We start from the raw sequence: 25,487 nt of genomic DNA, 5'->3' as shown, positions 1-25,487 counted from the left end.
TCTCTCCCTCCATTTCAGCCAGATGTTGGCAAGAAGATGCATTCTCAGCTGTACCTTTTCCCACAAGAGCTTTTCTTGCCTGTAGGTGTTTTGCAATCTCATCTGCTTTATGTCATGCACTAACCTTATCAGATTAGGTTCTGGGTGGGGGTCGGAGAAGAGGAGTGAGAAGGATCAGGCACTTTGTTTTTGAAAAGGAAGTACATTCAGTTCAGAGGCATGGAAGTAAGTCCACTTGAGCTATTGATGCCAATGAGTGCCTAATTGCTAGTGGAGTGGGATAGGGCTAGGATGTCTCAGGGATGAAGGAATGAGACTCGAGGGGTATCCACTGGCTTATAAAGTATCTCCAGCATTTGAGCAAGATGGAGCAGGTGTAATTGTAAGGGCTGTAACGCTGATTAGTAAGCTGCTCTGTGCCATTTATACACCAAGGGAAGAAAATGATAGTGGCAGAGGACTTAACTCTTAGGTCAACATGTGAAAGCTGAAAGGCCTCCATGGTAGCATTTAAAGACCTCCTCATCTCCTGAAGTCACAGGCGGACCATTGTAAAGTTCAGTCCCAGGACCTGGTTTTCAGACTAGCAGATTTACAAAGATGGTTGAACTAACAGCCCTCAAAAGTTTCCTTGGTTAATGTCAAAGCGCTGATAAAGGAGTGAGATCTTGAGCTATGGACGAAGAATGTGTAGATGGCTGTCCTGGATACCCAGACTGTCAGCTCTACCCTGAGCCTTCTAAGCCAACAGGAGTGTCTCCTTCCCCATGCTGTTGGACAGCACCCTCTCCTTGCTTGGAGACAACTTACAGTCCTCATGTGAGAGATGTGCCTCTCAAGGTGTCTCTGGCCTCAAAATCTGCCCTAACATCCCCCATGGCTTCTGAACCACAAACTAGATTCAGTCTCAATGTGGCCTGACCAGGGAAATATTGGGAGGAAATAGGTTATTCATCAAAAATATCTCAGGGGGCACCTGGGTGCCTCGGTTGAGTGTCTGACTTTGGCTCAGGTCATGATCTCACAGTTCGTGAGTTCGAGCCTTACCTCGGGCTCTGTGCTGACAGCGTGGAGCTTGGAGCCTGCTTCGGGTTCTCTGTATCTCTCTCTCTCTGTCTGTCTCTCTCTCTCTGCCCCTCCCTTGCTCACGCTCTTTCTATCTCCAAAATAAATAAACATTAAAAAAAAAATCTCAGGACCTAGTTAATGTGTACTGGCAGGGACCAAAAGAGCATGCTGGGTACTGGATAAGGATACCTATAATTTAAGGTTTAATGTCTTAGCAAGTATACTTCTAGCTATTCCTAACAGGCTGCCAATATAGCTCCTTGAAGTTGGGGAAAAAAAATGATAGCTGGTAAAGCTGGAAATGCATGGATAAATAGTAACAAAAAGCTCAGACAACTAGTCATGTTAGAAAAGATTTATTAGGTAACACCAGCGAAGGGTTGACTGTGTTTCCCAGAAGGTCCCAAAGGACACTCCCGTTCACTTGAGCCTTAGGAATCTTCTAGTGAAGGAGGGTCAGCATGATAAAGAAGCTCAGATGACTGTTCTTTGTAGGTAGGGCAGAGAGTATGCTCTACTCTTAAGGGTCTGGGTTCCCTCAAGGTAATAGGATTCCAGGCTAGCAAAGGCCATGTGGCAGCACTTAATGATCAGAGTCTAGATGGATGCAATTACTATCATGGGCAGTACTGTCAGAGCCAACCAGGGAGCCCTGACCCATAGGGATCGGTCAATGGTAATGATTTATAGACCATGGTGATCGTAGGGTCAAGATAGATGGGCAGCCAGCAAAAGTATCCTGTAACATCTAAAATAAAAAATGCTCAAGAGTGTAAGAAGAGAAGGCTTATGTCAGCCATAGCAAAGTCATGATCCCTTGCCAGTTTCCATACATGAGCCAGTTCTTAGACCTGGAGTTCAAAGACTTAAAAACTAACTTCCTTTGAGGAAATATTCTTAAATGTCTATGTAATGTTTATATTGTGATTCTCTTAGTCCTCCTTCTTGGGAACCTATGACCATTTCACAGGTAACATGTATTCTACGGGGAAAGGAATATCTTTCAGGGTAGTTTGATACAGGGTGTGAGAGGACTTTAAAGGAGGATATAAAAACATCATCATGTCTCCCCTGCAAGAGTGCAGGGGGGCCAGTGATAGTGTCTTGGCTCAAAGTTTGTCTCACAGTGGGCCCAGTATGTCATTTTTCCTGGTCTCTGAGTGCACACTTGGTATGGATATACTTGGTAGCTCGCTGTACCCTCATGCTGTTTTTCTGGCCTGTGGAGTAAGAGTCAGAAGGGGAGAAGAGGCCAAGTAGAAGCTCTTGAGCTTGCTGACTTTGGCCAAGATAATAAGTCAGAAGCAATACGTCATTCTATGTGCAATTACAGGGATCAGTGCTAACCTCAAAAACATAAAAGGATACAAATTACTATTATATCCCCATTTAACCTACCAGCCTGGTTGTACAAAAGTGAGATGAATTATGGCAGATGATGTGAAACTATTTATTGGGTAACATGGAAGGCTGTTACTTTAGAATGGGACTCCTCGGTACGTTCAGCCTGCATTACCAGCCCTGCTGCTACTTGGGCCATATGTCATGGCAGATCCTATGTGCTAGAGATTTCTTGATAAGGATGCCACGTACGTTTTCTGCAAGCCCCAAAAGAAGCGTCATAGCATAGACACCCCACACTTCTGGAACAATATGACATCATCTACTACAGGGAACTTTTCATCTTTTGAAAAGTAGCTCCTCGGGGTGCCTGGGTGGCTCATTCAGGTAAGCATCTGAATCTTGATTTTGGCTCAGGTCATGATCTCACGGTTCTTGAGATTGGGCCCCACATCCAGCTCTGTGCTGACAGTGTAGAGCCTGCTTGGGATTCTCATTCTCCCTCTCTGCCCCTCCCTTGCCCTACTCTGCTGCTGGACCATAACAGACACTTGACATCTATGGTACACGTCCATCTGTATCTGGGTTATGTCGACCCACCAAGTAATCATATTGAAGGTAAAGCATATGAAGGAAATGATACATTCAAGTTCAGACCCAAAGGAGCCTGGAGGGCAGAAAGAAGTTAGAGATAATCCAAATTTCCTCTTCCAGACACCTTTCCTTATTGCACTAATGCAGTTCCCTATGACCAGCTGACAAAACATGATGGGTTCAGGCTGTCATGTTGGCAAAATTCAAGAGTGTCTTGCTGCTTTAATCCCACTCGAGATTGTCCTGAAAGATATCAGTGAGGCAAAATCCTCCTATGGTCAGAGCTTTGAATGGTATACACAATCATCAAGTAGGTATGGAAGGGAAGTGATCTGAGGTAAGACCATGCATGTGCCTATATCCCTGACACTCTGAGTATATCCATGGCAGCACAGTGCTTGAAAAATTGGCCTTTAAACAGAGTACTCAGAACATCAAGGATAAAGGTTTACACATGTATGCTAAAGGCTGCCCAGCTAGTATACATTTACTACCATGGCTGAATCTCAACCAATCAAAAGAAAAAAAAAATGATGTTAACCTCCCAATATGGCACCGTTCTTCAAGAAACCAAACAGCCACTGGGTGGCAAGTTGAAAATCAGACCTCTTTCAGCCTGGAGGGATGGATACATGTTTGAGTATATGTTTTTCCATCTTTTCCAGTGTTAAGGGGGCAGCACAACTCTCTATGTCTGAATACCTAGAAAGTTTCCAATCTCTTCCACTTTTTGCTTCTTCTGGCAAAGCTGGGGTAACATATCCACATTGTTTGCCTGTTTTGCTCACTGACAAAGCCATAGCCCAACAGAAGGGAATGGTATTTCCCTCATACACCTTGTGTCAGTCAAGCTAGTTTCAGAGACCAAAGGCTGCCTAGAGACTCTTGTAGACCCAGAGGTTTGGGTCCAGCATGAGTGTAAAGCAAAATCCTGATCAATTCTGTTCAGTGCTTATCTCTGCTGAACTTCCATACTGCTTCTCGAGTAAGATGCACACAAAAAGGTCTGTGGGAGACTCACCACTCCTTCACAGGCTCATGTTGCCCAAGACTGACTTATTCAACTGTCCTTTTCTGCTAGAACAAACAAGTAAAACTTAACGATATAGAAAGCTTGGTGACATTTTCCTCTAGCATCCCCAAACTGAAGAAGATGGTAATTAAGTCATTTCCTGTATAATAAACACAGCAAAATATTAAAGTGAAGCTAATCAGCCTGAGGAGCATTACTAAAAAGGAAGGGGAAGGAAGAGAGGGAGATAAATCACTCGTGGGTGCCATTGGGAGGAAATAAGGCAAGTAAGACTTGAAGTTTGTGTTTGGTAATATTCTAATTACAGCTACCCACTGTGGTGCAGAGTAAATTTAATTTTTATTACCCAAACGCAGCCTTCTGTTCTCACTGTGATAAGCATTACCCTAAGAACTAGCTTATGGGGCTCAAACGGATTGACTTTTGCAGTTGGTGTCCTGAGGTGTCTTAGTAATTTCATCCTCACATAAGAGAGTGCAGAGGAATACCTGGATGGATAAAGTATCAATGGCAATGTAATGGCAGATGTGCTGGGAATAACATTTTGCCTTATTCTTTCCATTTAAAAACCGTATTTGTTATAATATGTTTTCTCCTTTTGCTTTGCTTTTGCTGGATGAATCCATTTTTTCCTCCTCTTTCTTGTCTTGTACTGGCAACTTGACATTACTAGTATAGAGTTCTACTTTTCTAATGGCTAACTTCCTATTTCTAAGTACTAGCATTTCATTCTATACTTCTCGGTTGATGAAACAAATTTAAATAATATCATTCCTGGCAGTTTATTCCCCAGGCATCAAAAAGAGTTCTGATTTGAAACCCAGCCTCCACTGATTGCACAGGTATGGGAGTGAGCAGAGGGGACATGTGTCACATGACAGTTTCTGGGTGAAAACCATCCAATATTGGTGGCTGTGGTGGGGGTTGTTGAATGATTCAAGGGCAAACACAAGAGTCAGTGACTCAGACTGCCTCAGTTCTTGTGCTTTTATTACAGTAAAACCTTGGTTTGTGAGCATAACTCATTCGGGAAACATGCCTGTAATCCAAAGCACTTGTATATCAAAGTGAATTTCCCCATAAGAAATAATGGAAACTCAGAAGATTTGTTCTGTAACCCAAAAATATTCATATAAAATGATTATAATACTGTAATACAATACAAAGTAATAAAATAGAAAATAAAGAAAAATAAACAAATTAACCTCAACTTACCTTTGAAAACCTTCATGGCTGGTGTGAGGGAGACAAGAGAGAGGAAGGTTATTGTGCAGGACAACTCTCACTATCACTAACAGAATCACTGCTATCTATCGGCTCAATGGATTCTTCTTCTGCATGGGGCCATTGTATTCACTTGCACAGATGATGACTACAGTACAGTATTAATAAACTCTTGTTACACACTGTATTTAATGTAATTGGCACTATGGCAGCAGAGGAAAGGGTCTGTATCTGAAGGCAGCCTGACCTAGAATGAAGCAAAGCATTCCTAAGCTCACTCTTATAGGGAAAAGCAAAGGACTGTCCATAGATGCTTTGAAGTGACAAAAACTACACTAGTGTCAGTTGCTGGCACCTTCCAACATTCTGAAAAATCACTGACTTTTGGCAAACAACATGGCCTGAAACCAAGCATCTGAGGATGGCAGACGATCACCCACAGTCCCGCAGGGGGAGACAGAGAGAGAACAAGAGGAGTACCATTGGCTCAGTTGTGATCATGTGACATTCGGTGTCACATACTACTCATATTACAAGACATTTCCTGTTTATCAAGTTAAAATTTATTAGAAATATTTGCTCATCTTCCAGAACACTCACAGAGCAAGTTACTCGCAATCCAAGGTTTTATATATTTGCATTTTTCACCCCAGACCCTGCTGTACTTTCTCATTTTGTGGTTATTGATAGGTCCTGCTTTAAAAAAAAAAAAAAAAAAAAATCCTGAACTTTTGGATTTGTGTCTTTCTTTTTTTAGGTTTTTTGTTGTTTTTTTTTTTTTTTTTTTTGAATTTCAGAGTTTCCTCATCTAGATTTTGAGACCAAATTGTTCCTGTCTGCTTTATGTTTTTAAGGAATTCCCCATTTTGCTGGTTTTGTTGTGCCAACATTTCCTGTTATTGGAGTCCCTATGAGTTAGACTTGATATTTAATCTGTAATTGAAGCTGCATTTTTTTTTAAGGAAGGCAAAAACATGACATATATGGCTATTGTGATCTCTATGCTAAAATCCAGAGAAAGGGATTGATTGAGTAAATGAGAAAACAATAGATCATTGGGGGTCATTTATATTTTGTTTGTGAAATGCGATTGATACAGAAACTCACCAAACGTTTCCGGAGGCAGTATGCCTCAAATTTGAACATCATATAACTCATACTCAGTACTTCGTTTAATGCAAAAACAGCACAAACATTTAGATTTTATTTTCAAATAGTTGTAAGAATCACTCAAGGGGAAGATGTTGATCCTCATGACGTCTTGCATTTATTATTTTTATTCTCCTAGCCACTTGCTTTTCTTTTTCTTTGGAGTCAAACATGCAGGGTCTGTCAGTCATGAATCCGCCTTTTTGCACTACCTTTTTTGTTTTCTACATTGGCATGTTCCACTTAGTTCTTACTTTCCACTTTGTATCGCTGTGTTGGAGGCTAGTTGTGAACAGAGAGTTGGAGCTGACTCCCTGTGTGTTTACCCAGAATTTCACCACCCACTGTTCCTTGTCATTAATTGAAAGAGAAAATAGAAGCTAACAGGAACCAGAGTTGATGTGGCTTACAAAGTTAATGAAGTGGAGGAAATATGAAGATTCGGGAGATGAAGGACGACGCACCCCATGAATTACAGAAATAACTATTCCGAATATGGCTGTGTACAAAAACACAAAGTAATTAGAAATCCAGAAAAATTAATGGAAATAGATTCACTTTGCCACAGAAGGAAGAGAATCAGGGGTTTGGAAAGAGTTGATTTAAAAAAGATTGGTACGATACGAAAGAGAATTAAGAAATAATGAAGAGAGAAATGTATGTCTCGAAAGGCACTTAGGCTGTGATATAAGAGGTCAGTATTTCAGTGCAATAAAATCATGTAACTAGGAGATATCAACCAATATATGGCTGTAACCACCTATGCATAAAAACCTAGACAACGTCATCTCTAAGGACATAACAATGTAAATATGTTTTGGGTTTTTTGGTTTTTTTTTTTTTTAAAGTGAATAGCACAACAATTCAAGGGAAAACAGGTTTATTGAGTAAGATGTTTTGATAAGCTTGTTAACCGGGACAAAAGCATTTCAGGTTAGTTCCCAGATGAAAGAGGAAGCAATTCTGCAACATAAAAGGTGGGGGAAGTAGAGGGATGCTCAGTGTTGCCCTAAGGGTGGAGAAAATGGTTAGTATCCCTGACAAAACACTTTCAAAAGACCAGGCATATCTAGTGAGAATTTACCAAATTATTTGTTAGTGACTTTTACTTAAATCTTTTCTTTCATCTCACCCATAAAATTTTCAACAAATTCTCAGGCTCACTAATGCTTTTTGTGAATGGATTGTTTCCATGGGATATTTTAAAACTTCAGGGGAAGTAGTGTGATCTATGAAGAAAATCAAAATACCTTGGAAAGCCAAAAGCTTGCAACCACAGCCAGTCTGATTTGTGAAACTTGGAAACACAGTAAAAATACTTCTTTCATTTAGGAAATGACAGAAACTACCTACTCCTATATATTATGCTACTTTTAGTCATTCAACCTTGAGTTATGGACTTTCTACCCTTCATAAAGCACTCGTTAGCACAATTGAATGATTAAGTTTAGTTAAAATGGGATAGTGAGTAGCAATGAGATCTTATATAATCAAATACCAAAGTAATTTAATGGACACTAAGTATAATGAGTATTCAGAAGTATAGATCGCTCTGAAGAGATAACTGGGGAAAGAACTCAAAAAGGAAATTAAATATGAACTAGATCTTAAAAGATAGGTGAAATTGCTGCCTTCCTGCCTTCCTTTCCTGCCTTCCTGCCTTCCTTCCTTTCTTTCTTCCTTTCCCTTTCCTTCTTCCTCCCTCCTTCCCTCTCTCCCTCCCCCCCCTTTCTCTTTCTCTCTTTCTTATTTCCTTCTTTTCTTTCCCTTTCCCTTCTTTCCTCCCTCCCTCCCCCTCCCTCCCTCCCTTCCCTTCCCTTTCCTTTCCTTTCCTTTCTTTCTTTCCTTTTTTCTTTCTTTCTCAGTAGGCTTCACACCCACCATAGAGCCCAACATGAAGCTTGAATTCATGACCTGAGATCAAGATTAGAGCTGAGATTGAGAGTCAGATGCTTAGCTGACTGAATCACCCAGGTACCCAGATAGGTGTAGTTTTCTTACACAGAGAATGGAGTGGACACTGAGGGACAAGAAGAAGGGGGATGTGTGAGTAACAGTGTGGAGATGTGGGCAAAGCACAAATGTGTTTGAGGAAGAGTGGACATAAAGTTCCAGTGGCAAGTGAAAATGGTAGCAAAATAAGCCAGAAATCAGAGTCTGATCCTACTTCACATGTCTGATCCTCAATCACAGCATTACCCAGGCTCTCTAGGACTTGTGGAAGTATGGGGATTGGTGGAGATTCAGAGGTCCCTGAGGCTTGGAATGTTGAGGTTAGGCTGGGGTGGAATGTATCCAAGAATTCTGAACCCACAAATCTCACAGAACTCCCTTTGCCAGCAGAGGCCCCCTCTCTTTTGTCCTCCAATGAGCTGGCTCTGCTGTACTTAAAGACCTCCTCTGAAGTAGTGACCTCCTCTGAAGCAAGGCATGTGAACATGGATTTATTTTATTTTTTTATGTTTGTTTATTTTTGAGAGAGAGAGACAGAGCACTAGCAGGGGAGGGGCAGAGATAGAGACAGAATCTGAAGTAGGGTCCAGGCTCTGAGCTGTCAGGACAAAGCCTGATGCGGAGCTCAAACCCACGAACCACAAGATCACGACCTAGCCGCATTCCGGTGCTTAACCAACTGAGCCACCCAGGTGCCTGGAGAATGGATTTTTAAAGTGCTGGATCATAGAAGAAAGGACATGGCATTTCCTGGGCCATTTCACACATATACCCTCAATTTCTTCAAATAATTTGGCAAAATCTTGCAATTCTTTTTGGGTATAAGCCATCTCCTTCTGGGTCAGACTTTGTGTTTGTTCCCTGATCTGTTAGTTTTCCACCGCTGCTATTACAAAACTACCACAGACTTGGTGCTTAAAACCATACAAGTTAATTCCCTTAGAGTTCTGGTTATCCGAATCCCTTAATGGTGAGTCAGCAAGGCTGAGTTACTTTTGGAAACTCTAGGAAAGAATCGGTTGCCTTTTCCAGCTTCCAGAGGCTGTCAGCATTCCTTGACTCATAGCCCCATCCTCCACCTAGAAAGCCAACAGTGTGGCAGCTTTGAATCTCTTTTTCTCAATCTGACCCTTCTCCCCGCCTCTGATGAGGATTCTTGTGATTATACTGAACTCACTCAGATAATTCAGGATAATCTTCCCATTTCAAGAACCTTAATTTAATCACATCTACAAAGTCCCTTCTGTAAGATAACATATTCAAGGGTCCCAAGGATTAGGATTGTTAAAATAATTGAACAAGAGGCCATTCAATTGAGGTGGCTGTAATGATTGGTAGCCCTTATAAGCAAACCAAAACCTAAGCCAAAGTCAATTTCTATAAGTGCTCTCATACCCCAGAAAACAAATTTAAGAACACCCAATCACAAACAGCCAACTAGGTTTTCTCACATAAGGCAACTACTTAAACTGTAGCCAATCAAATATTTTCCTTTGTTTTGCTTCTGCAACTGCTGTAAAAAGCCCTTCCCTGGGGCACCTGGGTGGCTCTATTGGTTGAGCATCTGACTTTGGCTCAGGTCATGATCTCACAGTTTGTGGGTTTGATCCCTGCATTGGGCTCTGAGGTCTGTTATTCAGTCTAATCTAGCTAGAGCACATAGGGATCTGATGTTCGCGGCGGGTTTAGAGGCAAGAAAATGGGAATGAGTGGCACATGAAGAGAATTGGTATTTGGTTGTAAAGTACCTGCTTCAGCATAGCTGTCTCAGCCACAGTGATGTAGTGACAGCCACAGTCCCCAGAACTGTGAGTGACAGCAAGAGTTTCCTGAATTCTGGATTATAGTGTCAGGGTGTGACTCTTAATTCAAAAATTCAGTTACAGCTTCTGCCCCTCTACTTCATCCAATGGGTTTGTAAAACAACCTCCCCTTCGGAGTAAATCCTTTGCTGCTTGAAATATCTAGGTGGGTGTCTATTTTCTGCACTGAACTCTGATTGATAGGCCTTTGAATCCAATACAGAGTTATCACCTATGGCAGCTAATAGCAATATTCTGACAGGTCTTAAGTTTGGAATCCCAGCTCTAACACTTAATGGCTGTGTGATCTCATATCAGTTTTATTTTTTAATATGCCTCAGTTTTCTTGCCTGTAAATGAGAGTTATAATATTGCCTACCTGCTGTCACCCAGGGGTTTCTTTCTTACTTTTTTTTTTTTTTTTTAGTTAAATGAATCACTATATGTAATTCTATATGTAATTAGAAAATGTCTGGAACATATCTTTACTATTATATAGAACATCACACCCCAAAAATATAGCAAATAATTTATTTTAATAAGAAAAAGTCACACAGGAAATCATAAAACTTTATCATTTGTATCAGTCTAGTAATTTAAAAGAAAGGATTTATATTAAAAAAAAGTTCATGTTTATTTATCTTGAGAGAGAGAGGGAAAGAATGAGCAGGGGAGGGGCACAGAGAGAGGAAGAGAGAATCCCGAGCAGACTCTGCACTGAATGAGCCAACCAGGTGCCCCAAAAGAAAGAATTTATATTTCAAAAGGAGACAGTTTTAACATAAGTAATTTTTTTGTCTAGTTAACTGAAAAGGCAGAGAAGAACAGTATCATAAGGAGGCAGCTCTCACCCCTAGCTTTAGGAAAACAAAGTGAAGACATGGAAATTAATTAAAATTAGAAACTTGGAGGGCCCCCACAGAGCTGGAACCCTGGTCTCTGAGGAAGGCATGACTGGCTTTGCAAAAGTCTCTACAGGCAGTATGTTGAGGCTGATTCTAAAAGTATTGGGGAAAATATAAAATGGATGCAAACACTGCTGCAGACTGGGACACACTTCCTTTGTTGGAAATGTTTTTAAAGAGCATAGAAAAGATAATGCTTATAGGAGCAGGAAGCAAACAGGAAGCAAGCACAAGGCAACAGGATGGAACAAGTTTCTTTTCTGTGTCCTAAAGCTCTGACTGTCTCTCTCTAGTGCCAGATACCAGCTAGACAAGAGGAAGCCAGCCCGCAGCAGCGATGTGATGTGGAAACTTTCAGCCATAATATCTCAAAATGAATATGGAAGGATAGGTATGGAGCTGACAGAGAATAGATTAATCAATGACTAGTGAATCTACCTAAATTACTCAGTATCCATATTTAAACTTGAGATAGGAAATTGAAATTCCCTATTTCTCCCCAACACAATGTAACTATCCTTCATACAGATGGAGATGCACTTGAGCTTTCCCAAACGGGAAGGGAAGCAAAATTCCAACACCCATTGTCCTCATCTCTGGAAGACAGCTGCACTGTCCCTTTCTGTGCTATGTTAATTAGTCATGAAAATTCACTCATGGGTCCAACTAACTATTGTATTACTTAAAGACAACTTTTTCTTTTTTTAAGTTTATTTAGTTTGAGAGAGAGAGGAAGGGAGAGCACAAGTGGGGGAGGAACAGAGAGAGAGAGAGAATCCCAAGAAGGCTCAGCACCTTCAGCACAGAGCCTGTGAGTTTGATGTGGGGCTCGAACTCACGAACTGTGAGATCATGACCTGAGCCGAAATCAAGAGTCGGATACTTAACCAACGAGCCACCCAGGTGCCCTGTATTACTTAAAGACAACCGTTACACAAAATTTTCATACAATACTAAAGAGAAGGAGGAGATAGTGCCATGGGGAGAATCCTCTCAAAGGGAAAAAGGCGCATTGCTCCATATATATATATATATATATATATATATATATATATATATATATATATATATATATTTGTTTACAACTTATTACAAAAAGAGTCATGATGTTTGGTAGGCTTTTTCATTTTTGCAGGCAACATTCTACCCATCTGAACATCTTTCTTGAATTTGCTCACCAAGTAAAATGACATTTTTGGATCTGACAGTTATTTGTGTTGAAAATAATATTTTAAAAATAGGTTATAATTGAGTATATTTTACCTAGCATTTTCTAGAGTGTAAGGAGATAGTTACATTTCCAAAATTGTCAGATCATTCTAGCATCTCTCATACATTCTCCAAATATGCTCACTTTCTTCTCTTCCTATTTGTATACAGTTAATTTTTTTTAATATATGAAATTTATTGTCAAATTGGTTTCCATACAACACCCAGTGCTCATCCCAAAAGGTGCCCTCCTCAATACCCATCACCCACCCTCCCCTCCCTCCCACCCCCATCAATCCTCAGTTTGTTCTCAGTTTTTAAGAGTCTCTTACGCTTTGGCTCTCTCCCACTCTAATCTCTTTTTTTTTTCCTTCCCCTCCCCTCCCCCATGGACTTCTGTTAAGTTTTTCAGGATCCACATAAGACTGAAACCATATGGTATCTGTCTTTCTCTGTATGGCTTATTTCACTTAGCATCACACTCTCCAGGTCCATCCACGTTGCTACAAAAGGCCATATTTCATTCTTTCTCATTGCCACGTAGTATTCCATTGTGTATATAAACCACAATTTCTTTATCCATTCATCAGTTGATGGACATTTAGGCTCTTTCCATAATTTGGCTATTGTTGAGAGTGCTGCTATAAACATTGGGGTACAAGTGCCCCTAGGCATCAGTACTCCTGTATCCCTTGGATAAATTCCTAGCAGTGTTATTGCTGGGTCATAGGGTAGGTCTATTTTTAATTTTCTGAGGAACCTCCACACTGCTTTCCAGAGCGGCTGCACCAATTTGCATTCCCACCAACAGTGCAAGAGGGTTCGTGTTTCTCCACATCCTCTCCAGCATCTATAGTCTCCTGATTTGTTCATTTTGGCCACTCTGACTGGCGTGAGGTGATATCTGAGTGTGGTTTTGATTTGTATTTCCCTGATAAGGAGCAACGTTGAACATCTTTTCATGTGCCTGTTGGCCATCCGGATGTCTTCTTTAGAGAAGTGTCTATTCATGTTTTCTGCCCATTTCTTCACTGGGTTATTTGTTTTTCAGGTGTGGAGTTTGGTGAGCTCTTTATAGATTTTGGATACTAGCCCTTTGTCCGATAGGTCATTTGCAAATATCTTTTCCCATTCCGTTGGTTGCCTTTTAGTTTTGTTGGTTTTTTCCTTTGCTGTGCAGAAGCTTTTTATCTTCATAAGGTCCCAGTAATTCACTTTTGCTTTTAATTCCCTTGCCTTTGGGGATGTGTCGAGTAAGAGATTGCTACGGCTGAGGTCAGAGAGGTCTTTTCCTGCTTTCTCCTCTAAGGTTTTGATGGTTTCCTGTCTCACATTCAGGTCCTTTATCCATGTTGAGTTTATTTTTGTGAATGGTGTGAGAAAGTGGTCTAGTTTCAACCTTCTTCATGTTGCTGTCCAGTTCTGCCAGCACCATTTGTTAAAGAGACTGTCTTTTTTCCATTGGATGTTCTTTCCTGCTTTGTCAAAGATGAGTTGGCCATATGTTTGTGGGTCTAGTTCTGGGGTTTCTATTCTATTCCATTGGTCTATGTGTCTGTTTTTGTGCCAATACCATGCTGTCTTGATGATGACAGCTTTGTAGTAGAGGCTAAAGTCTGGGATTGTGATGCCTCCTGCTTTGGTCTTCTTCTTCAAAATTACTTTGGCTATTCGGGGCCTTTTGTGGTTCCATATGAATTTTAGGATTGCTTGTTCTAGTTTCGAGAAGAATGCTGGTGCAATTTTGATTGGGATTGCATTGAATGTGTAGATAGCTTTGGGTAGTATTGACATTTTGAAAATATTTATTCTTCCAGTCCATGAGCAGGGAATGTCTTTCCATTTCTTTATATCTTCTTCAATTACCTTCATAAGCTTTCTATAGTTTTCAGCATACAGATCTTTTACATCTTTGGTTAGATTTATTCCTAGGTATTTTATGCTTCTTGGTGCAATTGTGAATGGGATCAATTTCTTTATTTGTCTTTCTGTTGCTTCATTGTTCGTGTATAAAAATGCAACTGATTTCTGTACATTGATTTTGTATCCTGCAACTTTGCTGAATTTATGTATCAGTTCTGGCAGACTTTTGGTGGAGTCTATCGGATTTTCCATGTATAATATCATGTCATCTGCAAAAAGCGAAAGCTTGACTTCATCTTTGCCAATTTTGATGCCTTTGATTTCCTTTTGTTGTCTGATTGCTGATGCTAGAACTTCCAGCACTATGTTAAACAACAGCGGTGAGAGTGGGCATCCCTGTCGTGTTCCTGATCTCAGGGAAAAAGCTCTCAGTTTTTCCCCGTTGAGGATGATGTTAGCTGTGGGCTTTTCATAAATGGCTTTTATGATCTTTAAGTATGTTCCTTCTATCCCGACTTTCTCAAGGGTTTTTATTAAGAAAGGGTGCTGGATTTTGTCAAAGGCCTTTTCTGCATCGATTGACAGGATCATATGGTTCTTCTCTTTTTTTTTTGTTAATGTGATGTATCACGTTGATTGATTTGTGAATGTTGAACCAGCCCTGCATCCCAGGAATGAATCCCACTTCATCATGGTGAATAATTCTTTTTATATGCCGTTGAATTCGATTTGCTAGTATCTTATTGAGAATTTTTGCATCCATATTCATCAGGGATATTGGCCTGTAGTTCTCTTTTTTTACTGGGTCTCTGGTTTAGGAATCAAAGTAATACTGGCTTCATAGAATGAGTCTGGAAGTTTTCCTTCCCTTTCTATTTCTTGGAATAGCTTGAGAAGGATAGGTACTATCTCTGCTTTAAACGTCTGGTAGAACTCCCCTGGGAAGCCATCTGGTCCTGGACTCTTATTTGTTGGGAGATTTTTGATAACCGATTCAATTTCTTCGCTGGTTATGGGTCTGTTCAAGCTTTCTATTTGCTCCTGATTGAGTTTTGGAAGAGTGTGGGTGTTTAGGAATTTGTCCATTTCTTCCAGGTTGTCCAATTTGTTGGCATATAATTTTTCATAGTATTCCCTGATAATTGTTTGTATCTCTGAGGGATTGGTTGTAATCATTCCATTTTCATTCATGATTTTATCTATTTGGGTCATCTCCCTTTTCTTTTTGAGAAGCCTGGCTAGAGGTTTGTCAATTTTGTTTATTTTTTCAAAAAACCAACTCTTGGTTTCGTTGATCTGCTCTACCGTTTTTTTAGATTCTATATTGTTTATTTCTGCTCTGATCTTTATTATTTCTCTTCTTCTGCTGGGTTTAGGCTGCCTTTGCTGTTCTGCTTCTATTTCCTTTAGGTGTGCTGTTAGATTTCATATTTGGGATTTTTCTTGTTTCTTGAGATGGGCCTGGATTGCAATGTATTTTCCTCTCAGGACTGCCTTCGCTGCGTCCCAAAGCGTTTGGATTGTTGTATTTTCATTTTCGTTTGTTTCCATATATTTTTTAATTTCTTCTCTAATTGCCTGGTTGACCCACTCATTCTTTAGTAGGGTGTTCTTTAACCTCCACGCTTTTGGAGGTTTTCCAGACTTTTTCCTGTGGTTGATTTCAAGCTTCATAGCATTGTGGTCTGAAAGTATGCATGGTATAATTTCAATTCTTGTAAACTTATGAAGGGCTGTTTTGTGACCCAGTATATGATCTATCTTGGAGAATGTTCCATGTGCACTCAAGAAGAAAGTATATTCTGTTGCTTTGGGATGCAGAGTTCTGAATATATCTGTCAAGGCCATCTGATCCAATGTATCATTCAGGGCCCTTGTTTCTTTATTGACCGTGTGTCTAGATGATCTATCCATTTCTGTAAGTGGAGTGTTAAAGTCCCCTGCAATGACCACATTCTTATCAATAAGGTTGCTTATGTTTATGAGTAATTGTTTTATATATTTGGGGGCTCCCGTATTCGGCGCATAGACATTTATAATTGTTAGCTCTTCCTGATGGATAGACCCTGTAATTATTATATAATGCCCTTCTTCATCTCTTGTTACAGCCTTTAATTTAAAGTCTAGTTTGTCTGATATAAGTATGGCTACTCCAGCTTTCTTTTGGCTTCCAGTAGCATGATAAATAGTTCTCTGTCCCCTCACTCTCAATCTGAAGGTGTCCTCAGATCTAAAATGAGTCTCTTGTAGACAGCAAATAGATGGGTCTTGTTTTTTATCCATTCTGATACCCTATGTCTTTTGGTTGGCGCATTTAATCCATTTACATTCAGTGTTATTATAGAAAGGTACGGGTTTAGAGTCATTGTGATGTCTGTATGTTTTATGCTCATAATGATGTCTCTGGTACTTTGTCTCACAGGATCCCCCTTAGGATCTCTTGTAGGGCTGGTTTAGTGGTGACAAATTCCTTCAGTTTTTGTTTGGGAAGACCTTTATCTCTCCTTCTATTCTAAATGACAGACTTGCTGGATAAAGGATTCTTGGCTGCATATTTTTTCTGTTCAGCACACTGAAGATCTCGTGCCAATCCTTTCTGGCCTGCCAAGTTTCAAAGGAGAGATCAGTCACGAGTCTTATAGGTCTCCCTTTATATGTGAGGGCATGTTTATCCCTTGCTGCTTTCAGAATTTTCTCTTTATCCTTGTATTTTGCCAGTTTCACTATGATATGTCGTGCAGAAGATCGATTCAAGTTACGTCTGAAGGGAGTTCTCTGTGCCTCTTGGATTTCAATGCCTTTTTCCTTCCCCAGTTCAGGGAAGTTCTCAGCTATGATTTCTTCAAGTACACCTTCAGCACCTTTCCCTCTCTCTTCCTCCTCTGGGATACCAATTATGCGTATATTATTTCTTTTTAGTGTATCACTTAGTTCTCTAATTTTCCCCTCATACTCCTGGATTTTTTTATCTCTCTTTCTCTCAGCTTCCTCTTTTTCCTAACTTTATCTTCTAGCTCACCTATTCTCTCCTCTGCCTCTTCAAGACGAGCCGTCGTGGTTTCCATTTTGTTTTGCATTTCGTTTAAAGCGCTTTTCAGCTCCTCGTGACTGTTCCTTAGTCCCTTGATCTCTGTAGCAAGAGATTCTCTGCTGTCCTCTATACTGTTTTCAAGCCCAGCGATTAATTTTATGACTATTATTCTAAATTCACTTTCTGTTATATTATTTAAATCCTTTTTGATCAGTTCATTAGCTGTTGTTATTTCCTGGAGATTCTTCTGAGGGGAATTCTTCCGTTTGGTCATTTTGGATAGTCCCTGAGTGGTGAGGACCTGCAGGGCACTTCCCCTGTGCTGTGGTGTATAACTGGAGTTGGTGGGCGGGGCCGCAGTCAGTCCTGATGTCTGCCCCCAGCCCACCGCTGGGGCCACAGTCAGACTGGTGTGTGCCTTCTCTTCCCCTCTCCTAGGGGCGGGATTCACTGTGGGGTGGCATGGCCTGTCTGGGCTACTTGCACACTGCCAGGCTTGTGGTGCTGGGGATCTGGCGTATTACCTGGGGTGGGTAGGCAAGGTGCACGGGGGCAGGAGGGGCAGGCTTAGCTCGCTTCTCCTTAGGTGATCCACTTCCGGAGGGGCCCCGTGGCAGCGGGAGGGAGTCAGATCCGCTGCCGGAGGTTTGGCTCCGCAGAAGCACAGAGTTGGGTGTTTGCGCGGAGCGAGCAAGTTCCCTGGCAGGAACTGGTTCCCTTTGGGATTTTGGCTGGGGGATGGGCGGGGGAGATGGCGCTGGGGAGCGCCTTTGTTCCCCACCAAACTGAGCTCTGTCATCCGGGGGCTCAGCAGCTCTCCCTCCCTTTGTCCTCCAGCCTTCCCGTTTTCCGAGCAGAGCTGTTAACTTATGACCTCCCAGACGCTAAGTCGCGCTTGCTGTCGGAACACACTCTGTCGGGCCCCTCCGCTTTTGCCAGCCAGACTCGGGGGCTCTGCTTGGCCGGCGAGCCGCCCCTCCGCCCCGGCTCCCTCCCGCCAGTCCGCGCACCGCCTCGCCACCCTTCCTACCCTCTTCTGTGGGCTTCTCGTCTGCGCTTGGCTCTGGAGACTCCGTTCTGCTAATCCTGTGGCGGTTTTCTGGGTTATTTAGGCAGGTGTAGGTGGAATCTAAGTGATCAGCAGGACGCGCGGTGAGCCCAGCGTCCTCCTACGCCGCCATCTTCCCTCTCTACAGTTAATTTTTTATCCAATAAACATTATTTTCCATACCCTTCCATGAACCTTCATGATGTCTAAACATATTTAACTTGATGTTGTTACTGATCATAACAATGCGTGTTTGACCTTTCAGTACTTCTGAATAAAGGAACTGTTGGCTTCTTCTAATTGAAATGTAAATAAGAGATATTTAAATACATTAGTGTATTATTATCCTTTTTAAAATTCCTTTTATGCACCTCTTCTCCCTTCATCATCTACAGGCATTTTTTTTCATGACAGATTTTAATTGTTATATGAAGGATGCCAACAGGAAGATGGAGTCACCATTTAGCATTTGATGTCAAAATGGGATTTTTAAGTCAATAACATAAAAATAAACTTGAAAGACAAGTTTGTTGAGAAGAGGATTTCATTAACATATCTGGGGCCAAGCTATGTTGATCCAATCATAGGATTTTATCATAAGCCAAGAATAGAACAAAATCAGAATAAAGCGGGGGCAGTTCTTGTCATACAGGGAGGAGAGAGAGAGAGAGAGACCATGCCTGATTGACCTCGAATGGGGGGAAGAAGGCCACAGCCATCATGGAAGTAAAGGTCTGTATCCTGTGTTCTATGTCCTCACATCCCCTTTTCCACACTAGCGGTCCAAGCATCATGGGGGGTATGTATTAGACATGTTCTGGAGAAAGTAGGAAACAGAATAACTTTCACCATGTTTTCTATTCAGAACCTTGGTATAACACACACCAGCTGACCCTTCTCCACCATAAGGGGAAATAAGGCGATTGGTGGAGAGCTGAGTGCAAAGAGCTAAGGTACCTTTACTGGCTATGCATAACAAAGGCTGATACAAGGATCTCACAGGACTAGGAAAGCCATGCCCCATGCCTTAAGGACTGCCATGTTTTCCCCTATATCCTGATTTCATTTTCAAGAGGAAAGCAAAAGAAAGAAAGATCCCTGTGGTAATTTTAACTATGGATTGAGAGAATGTTAATGCAGTACAGATTTTTAATTGAAAGACACCGTGCAAAACAAAAAATAATAAGCTATTGTTAAAATTTCCCTCCACTCCCAGTGCCTGTTGTCCCTTGTGGATAGTTTAGAAGAGCTACAGATAATAATGGATGCTTGCATTCTTTGGACATCTGTGTAGTGTATGTGTGAATTTAATTTCACAATAATTATCTATTGATTTAAAAGAGCTTGGTGATAAGGGCTCTAGCCACATAATTACATATAATCTAAGTCACAGGCATTTTGGAGACAGAACTCCAAATAGATAAATGTGGGGATTATACTGTTTAAATATTTCTTTAAACTATTTGGCAATGTTGATATTATATAGCAAGAAGCGATTAGTTATAATAATAGTCAAATAGGTTCACTCATGTAAAAGTGTACAATTTTCAATCTTTTGTGATATTTGAGGCTATTTCTACTCAAGAGCATTTTTATTGGATTTACTTCAGAGAAAAACCAATAAAAATTACTTTATTATTTGTAAAAGACCACTATTCACAGAATAAATGGTTGCATTTATAAGTTATCAGCTATGAAAAAATCTGTTCTAGTTCGAAAGCTTGAGGATTTATTCTATTTTTTTTACATTGTTTTATTTTTCATCCAGCTTACATAGTTACATCTTGATTTAAGCCTAGGCATTGACTAGCTATATTTAAAATGAGACAACATTATAAATGGGATTTTTTAAATGTATATTTATTTTTGAGAGAGAAAAAGAGAGCATGAGCTGGGGAGGGTAAGAGAGAGAAGGAGACAAAGAATCCAAAGCAGGCTCTGGGCTCCAAGCCCTCAGCACAGAGCCCAAAGCAGGCCTCAAAATCAGGAACCGTGAGATCATGACCTGAGCTGAAGTCAGATGCTTAACTGACTGAGTCACCCAGGTGCCCCAAAATGAGACATTGTAATATAAACTATCATTTTATGTAATAATTGCTGCCATATAATTTATTTTCCTATTTTAATACAGAATAATTTGATTTTAATGAGTTATCATTTTATTTGCTTCATACAATAATTAAAAGCCTCAGACTGGAACCACATTCTATTAAATATCTGTTACAACACATCTGTAGAAATTTCTGCTCTATGTGTATAAAATTCTCAGGAAACTGGAAACTTAATATTCAAGTTTTATATAATTCTGTTAAGACCACTTTTAGAAAAAACATTAAGGAAAATTTATGACTAAGGTACTGAAGTAGCTAACAAAAATTCTGCCAGTTTAGAATATCTGCTGGTTTGGTGCTATCCATAGAGTTTTTGTTTTAACGCCAGAATCAAAGATTCCTTTTAAAAAATAAATAGTATGTCTGGGCCACTGGTTGGCAGCTTTTGATTCATGGATTTTGTGCTGCTGGTGTCATCAGATGTAAGAATTTATGTCTTCACTTTTTTTTATGTTCCAATTTTTGCTAAGTATTTCTTCACGCTTCTTTGAGTTCCATTTAATTTATTACTTTTTTAATGTTTATTTTTGAGAGAGAGAGAGACAGAGAGCATGAACAGGGGAGGGGAAGAGAGAGAGAGAGGGAGACAGAGAATCTGAAGCGAGTTCCAGGCTCCGAGCGTCAGCACAGAGCCCGATGCGGGGCTTGAACCCACAAACCATGAGATCATGACCTGAGCCCGAGCCCGATGCTCAACCCACTGAGCCACCAAGGCGCCCCCTCGTTCCATTTAATTTCAACGTATTATTTTTTCTCTACCTTTGCTTTGCTTCACTATTGTTTTTCCATTTCTGTACTATTACTTGGTTGTTTGGAATGGATCTATTCCCAAACAGGTATTTTGTTTTCTGTGTGTACACTATTTAATATGATAATAATAATTTACATTTATCGAGGACTTCTCATAGGCCAGGTGTTGTACTGTAACACAGGCATGCACGCACACACAATCTCAATTAATATTCTCCACTTAAAGAGGCTGGTATTACTATTACCTTTATTACAGAAGAGGAAGCTAAGGCATACACACAGAAAAAGAGTAAAGTAACTTGTCCAAGGTCACAAAGCTAGCAAGTGAAAGAGGTGAGGTTTCATGACTTGTGGTCTGACTTTGAAGCACAGTTAACAGTATTCTAGTGAAGGGGCACCTGGGTGGCTCAGCTGCTTAAGCATCTGACTCTTGGTTTTGGCTCAGGTCATGATCTCACAAATTCATGAGTTCAAGCCCCCACATCAAGCAGTATGGAGCCCGCTTGGGATTCTTGCTCTCTTTCCCTCTCTCTGTCTCTCTGTCTCTCTCTCAAAATAAATAAAAATAAACATTAAAAAAACAGTATTCTAGTGAAAATTCTATTAGTTGTGATGGAAATTTATCAGAAACTAGCTTATAAAAGATGGCATAAAATGCATCATCTATATGAAAAATCCAGGAGTGTATTTCCAAATACACTGGATTTAGATACTTAACTAACAACAGGGTCTCTCTTGTCACCCTTTGGCTTCATTCTCTTCCCTCTCAGGCTGCCTCCATGTGACTAGAAAAATGGCCACTGGTGGCTGTAGTCTCATTGGCCTTGGCAGCCAGAGATCCTAGAGAAATGAGAGCATCTTTCCTGGTACTTCTGGCAATAATCCTAGGGAGGGTTATGATTAGCATTGTTTGGGTCCCATGCTTAAAGGTGAATTGTGGTCAGGATATTTAGAAAGTTTTTTTTTAATCTTTATTTATTTTTGAAAGAGAGACATAGTGTGAACAGGGGAGGAACAGAAAGAGAGGGAGACACAGAATCTGAAGCAGTCCCCAGGCTCTGAACTGTCAGCACAGAGCCGGACGTGGGGCTTGAACTCATGAACCACAAGATCATGACCTGAGCTGAAGTCAGATGCTCAGCTGACTGAGCCACCCAGGCATCCCAGAATTGTGGTCAGGATTTTTAAAGACAGCTGTGAACAATAGTCAGCCCTATCTAAACCATAAAGACTGAACAGAATTACTGCAGAAGAAGGGTTCGATAGGGACTAAAGAAGGATATTGGGCAGGCCAAAAAAACAAAAACAAAAAACAAAAAACAAAAACATTCAACATCCATTAATGCACACTGGCATTAGACTTCGTGAATTACTAAATATACAAAACACAAAGACACTACATAAAACTTTAGAAAAATACCGTTATCTTCATTTTTTTCAGATAACAAAAACAAAGACTGATACAACTTGGCCAAGTTCACATCATGTGTAAGTTATCACACCTTTTATAGATAATTATGTATCCAAATGCATTGCTACCTAGGGGAAAAACCTTACAGAATTCAAAGCCTAGACCTAAACATTAAGGCATCAATCTCAGTATCAATTTTTTTAAAGATTAAATATATGTAAATGGATGAAATTAGACATCAGTCTGATTTAGTCCTTCAGGATTTGATGATAATTAATTTTTAAAAAAACATTCTAATGCCTTATGCATCATTTTACTTGCATTTCCTGAGGGTATAGAATCAGAATGGAAAATTTGCTTCAGCTTTATTCACTTTCTTTAGTTGAATGAATGTGATTGGTTGAAACCATACTGAATAAAATAGGTTCAGAAGTTATAAGAACTTGAAGCAACAGCAAGTACCTGATTAACAGTCTATGTAAAGCAGAAGTGTCATCAGGGAGAGGAACTTATTAATGTTTGTAAAGGTCATTATTGCCTAAGGAAGGGGGAATGACATTTCATATGAATCTATATCCCCAGTGTACATGCATTTCATATTTCTTTATTTTTTTAGTCATCTTAAGTCCATCTCTAAGCCTCCATTTGCAGTAGATATTAAGAAATTAAATCTAAGACATTACTAGGTTATGCCCCCTACGTATGGGTGTCTAAAACCTAAAGGTTGTGCGCATCACCAAGTATCTCTGTTCCCCTGGAAGCCTCCCCTTGCCGAGGTTGAAACCATTGTGTCTAGGGTCCAGGCTCTGCGGAGGCTGCTACCTAAGAGGAGTCAAAGGACCCATAAATTTTGGTCCCTTTGACACATTGTGGAAGTATGATCTCTCTCTATTTGGCCTTGATGGCTTTCCTCTCTTCTACCCTCTCTCCTCATCTGCTGGGACAGCCAAAATGATCTCACCCATGAGCAAGTACTTCTGTAAAAAATAGGAATGGCTGTTGCCCGTAAGATGATTTTACTTCAAGCTCTGCAGAAAGTCCAGAAACAAGGAAATACAAACTGCCTGGCTCCCAACTTGAAATAAGAGGAAGAGGAAGAAATAGAAGACAAACACCAACTATTGTCTTAAAAATGCTGTTCTATTATGTGTATATCACCAGGATCTACAGCTTGAATTATATACAGGTTCATCAGTGTTGCACCTCTGAAATCATGTGGCATATGACAAGAAAGTCTCATTACCTCAAGCCACCTGGAAGTGTGGCTAATCAACCACGTCTCAGCTCCTGTGAGTTGGTGATTATACCTGAAATGGATGCCAGCAGGATCCATAAACAGCAGCTAGATGAAGGAATGAGGAGATTCCATTAGTGGGGTAAGCAGAATAAATATTTTAAAACCGTTGGAGAAGAGTTTAAGAGGTCAGACAAAAATACCTACAGCTGGAAAGTGAGTCTACCATCTATTCTGAAACTGAAGGATATATAGAATTTTTGGTTTAGGGAGTCTTTAAACTCATCTAACTCAGAAATCATCATGTAGATTCTGTGGGTCCATGGAGGGGCTTAAAGTTTTCTGGAAATGTTTGATTGGTATTCCATTTATAAATAGTGGGGGGTTTTTCTTTTTGTTTTTTTGTTGTTTTTTTGTTTTTTGGGTTTTTTTTGTTTTTGCTATCTGTAACACTGTAATAAAAAACAGAAAGTAAACTTAAATATTAAATATATTGTGTAAATATACTTAAATATATTGTGAAGGGATACCAAATGGGTGTGTAAAATACAACTCAACTTGAGATCCTGACTTTCACATAAGATGGGACTCCATGGGGCCCATCCTGGAGGAATACCTGTTAAACCCAGGTGATGCTACACCCCTCCTCTGTTCAACATCTACACTGGCTTCCCACTGTACTCTAGGGGCCTAACCCAGGCCCACAGGTGCTTCAGGACACACCCCTTACCTTGCCAACCTCATTTCTCACCACATTTTCTTTTCTCACATATTAGCCTCCTTGCTGCTCCTGGAAAGTATCACCCTTGCTCCTATCTGCCTGCAGTGTTCTTTCCATAGGCACCACTGTATTCTGCTTCCTCGCCTCCTTCAAGAATTTGCTTATATGCCATCTTGTGAATGAGACCCTTCCTGGCCACTGTATTTAAAAATTGACTCCCTGTCTCTAAGCCTCTAATCCTCTTCTCTTACTCATGTATTCATATATTTTCTCACCATCTTACACACTATGCAATTCAGTGTTGTGTTTTATTTTACTGTCTGGCACCCCCCACTAGTGTGCAAGCTCTCCAAGACAAGGACAAGGGAATTTGGTTTGCTTTATTATACCTGGAACCTCACCATATTGAAAGTGCTTAGTAAATCATGTTGAATAAATGAATACAGGGCTAAATGATCAGTGGAATAAAAGATCAAATGCCACCTCAGAAAGGCCAGAGTAAGTGATCAAATTTTCTTTATACATTTGTGTCTGTGTTTGTGTACTGTAACACTGAATGTGTTAAAATATATATTGACACTTTTATCTCTTATTCCAAATCGTTATTGCAGTTTGTCTTATACACACACAGGTGCCCATGCATTTATTGATCACTTGCTTAAATACACACACACGCGCGTGCACACACACACACACACACACACACAAATCATATTTAAATATAGGCTATATTTGTTAAGCACCTTCTGTGGTCCAGACCTTATACTGGGATTGTTCATCTTGTTTAACTCAATTGATCTGCAAAACAACTTGCAAAGCTATTAAGGTATTTCAATAGAAGTTAAACCCTAAAAGCAAGAGAAAGGGGCATTTTAGATTTCTCCACCTACCTTCTAGTTACTGCAAGGATTTGACAGGTTATCATAAAAGTAGAAAGTCCACATATTTGAGTAGACTCTTCCTTAGTCTAGTTCAACAGTCCTCAAACTGAAGTGGCATTAAATACATCACACAGGGATATATATGGAAGATCATGTATA

The 25,487-nt window shown here is 40.3% G+C and overlaps 1 long non-coding RNA gene across 1 annotated transcript in view; it reads left to right on the top strand.

Annotated features, from left to right (window-relative positions):
- LOC109250911 (uncharacterized) overlaps nt 1-24,149 on the top strand; it is a 74,675-nt gene extending 50,526 nt beyond the window's left edge. The window contains exons 3-4 of the long non-coding RNA XR_002073247.2: nt 22,523-22,569; nt 23,439-24,149. This is a non-coding gene — a long non-coding RNA (uncharacterized LOC109250911). The remainder of the gene's footprint in view (nt 1-22,522; nt 22,570-23,438) is intronic.
- The last annotated feature ends 1,338 nt before the right edge of the window (nt 24,150-25,487 follow it).

Source organism: Panthera pardus, unplaced genomic scaffold, assembly GCF_024362965.1.
Source record: "Panthera pardus isolate Hobbes unplaced genomic scaffold, ASM2436296v1 HiC_scaffold_2, whole genome shotgun sequence".
Taxonomy (NCBI): domain Eukaryota; kingdom Metazoa; phylum Chordata; class Mammalia; order Carnivora; family Felidae; genus Panthera; species Panthera pardus.
The sequence above is the reverse complement of the archived record's forward strand: the minus strand, read 5'-3'. Positions and strand labels throughout refer to the sequence as shown.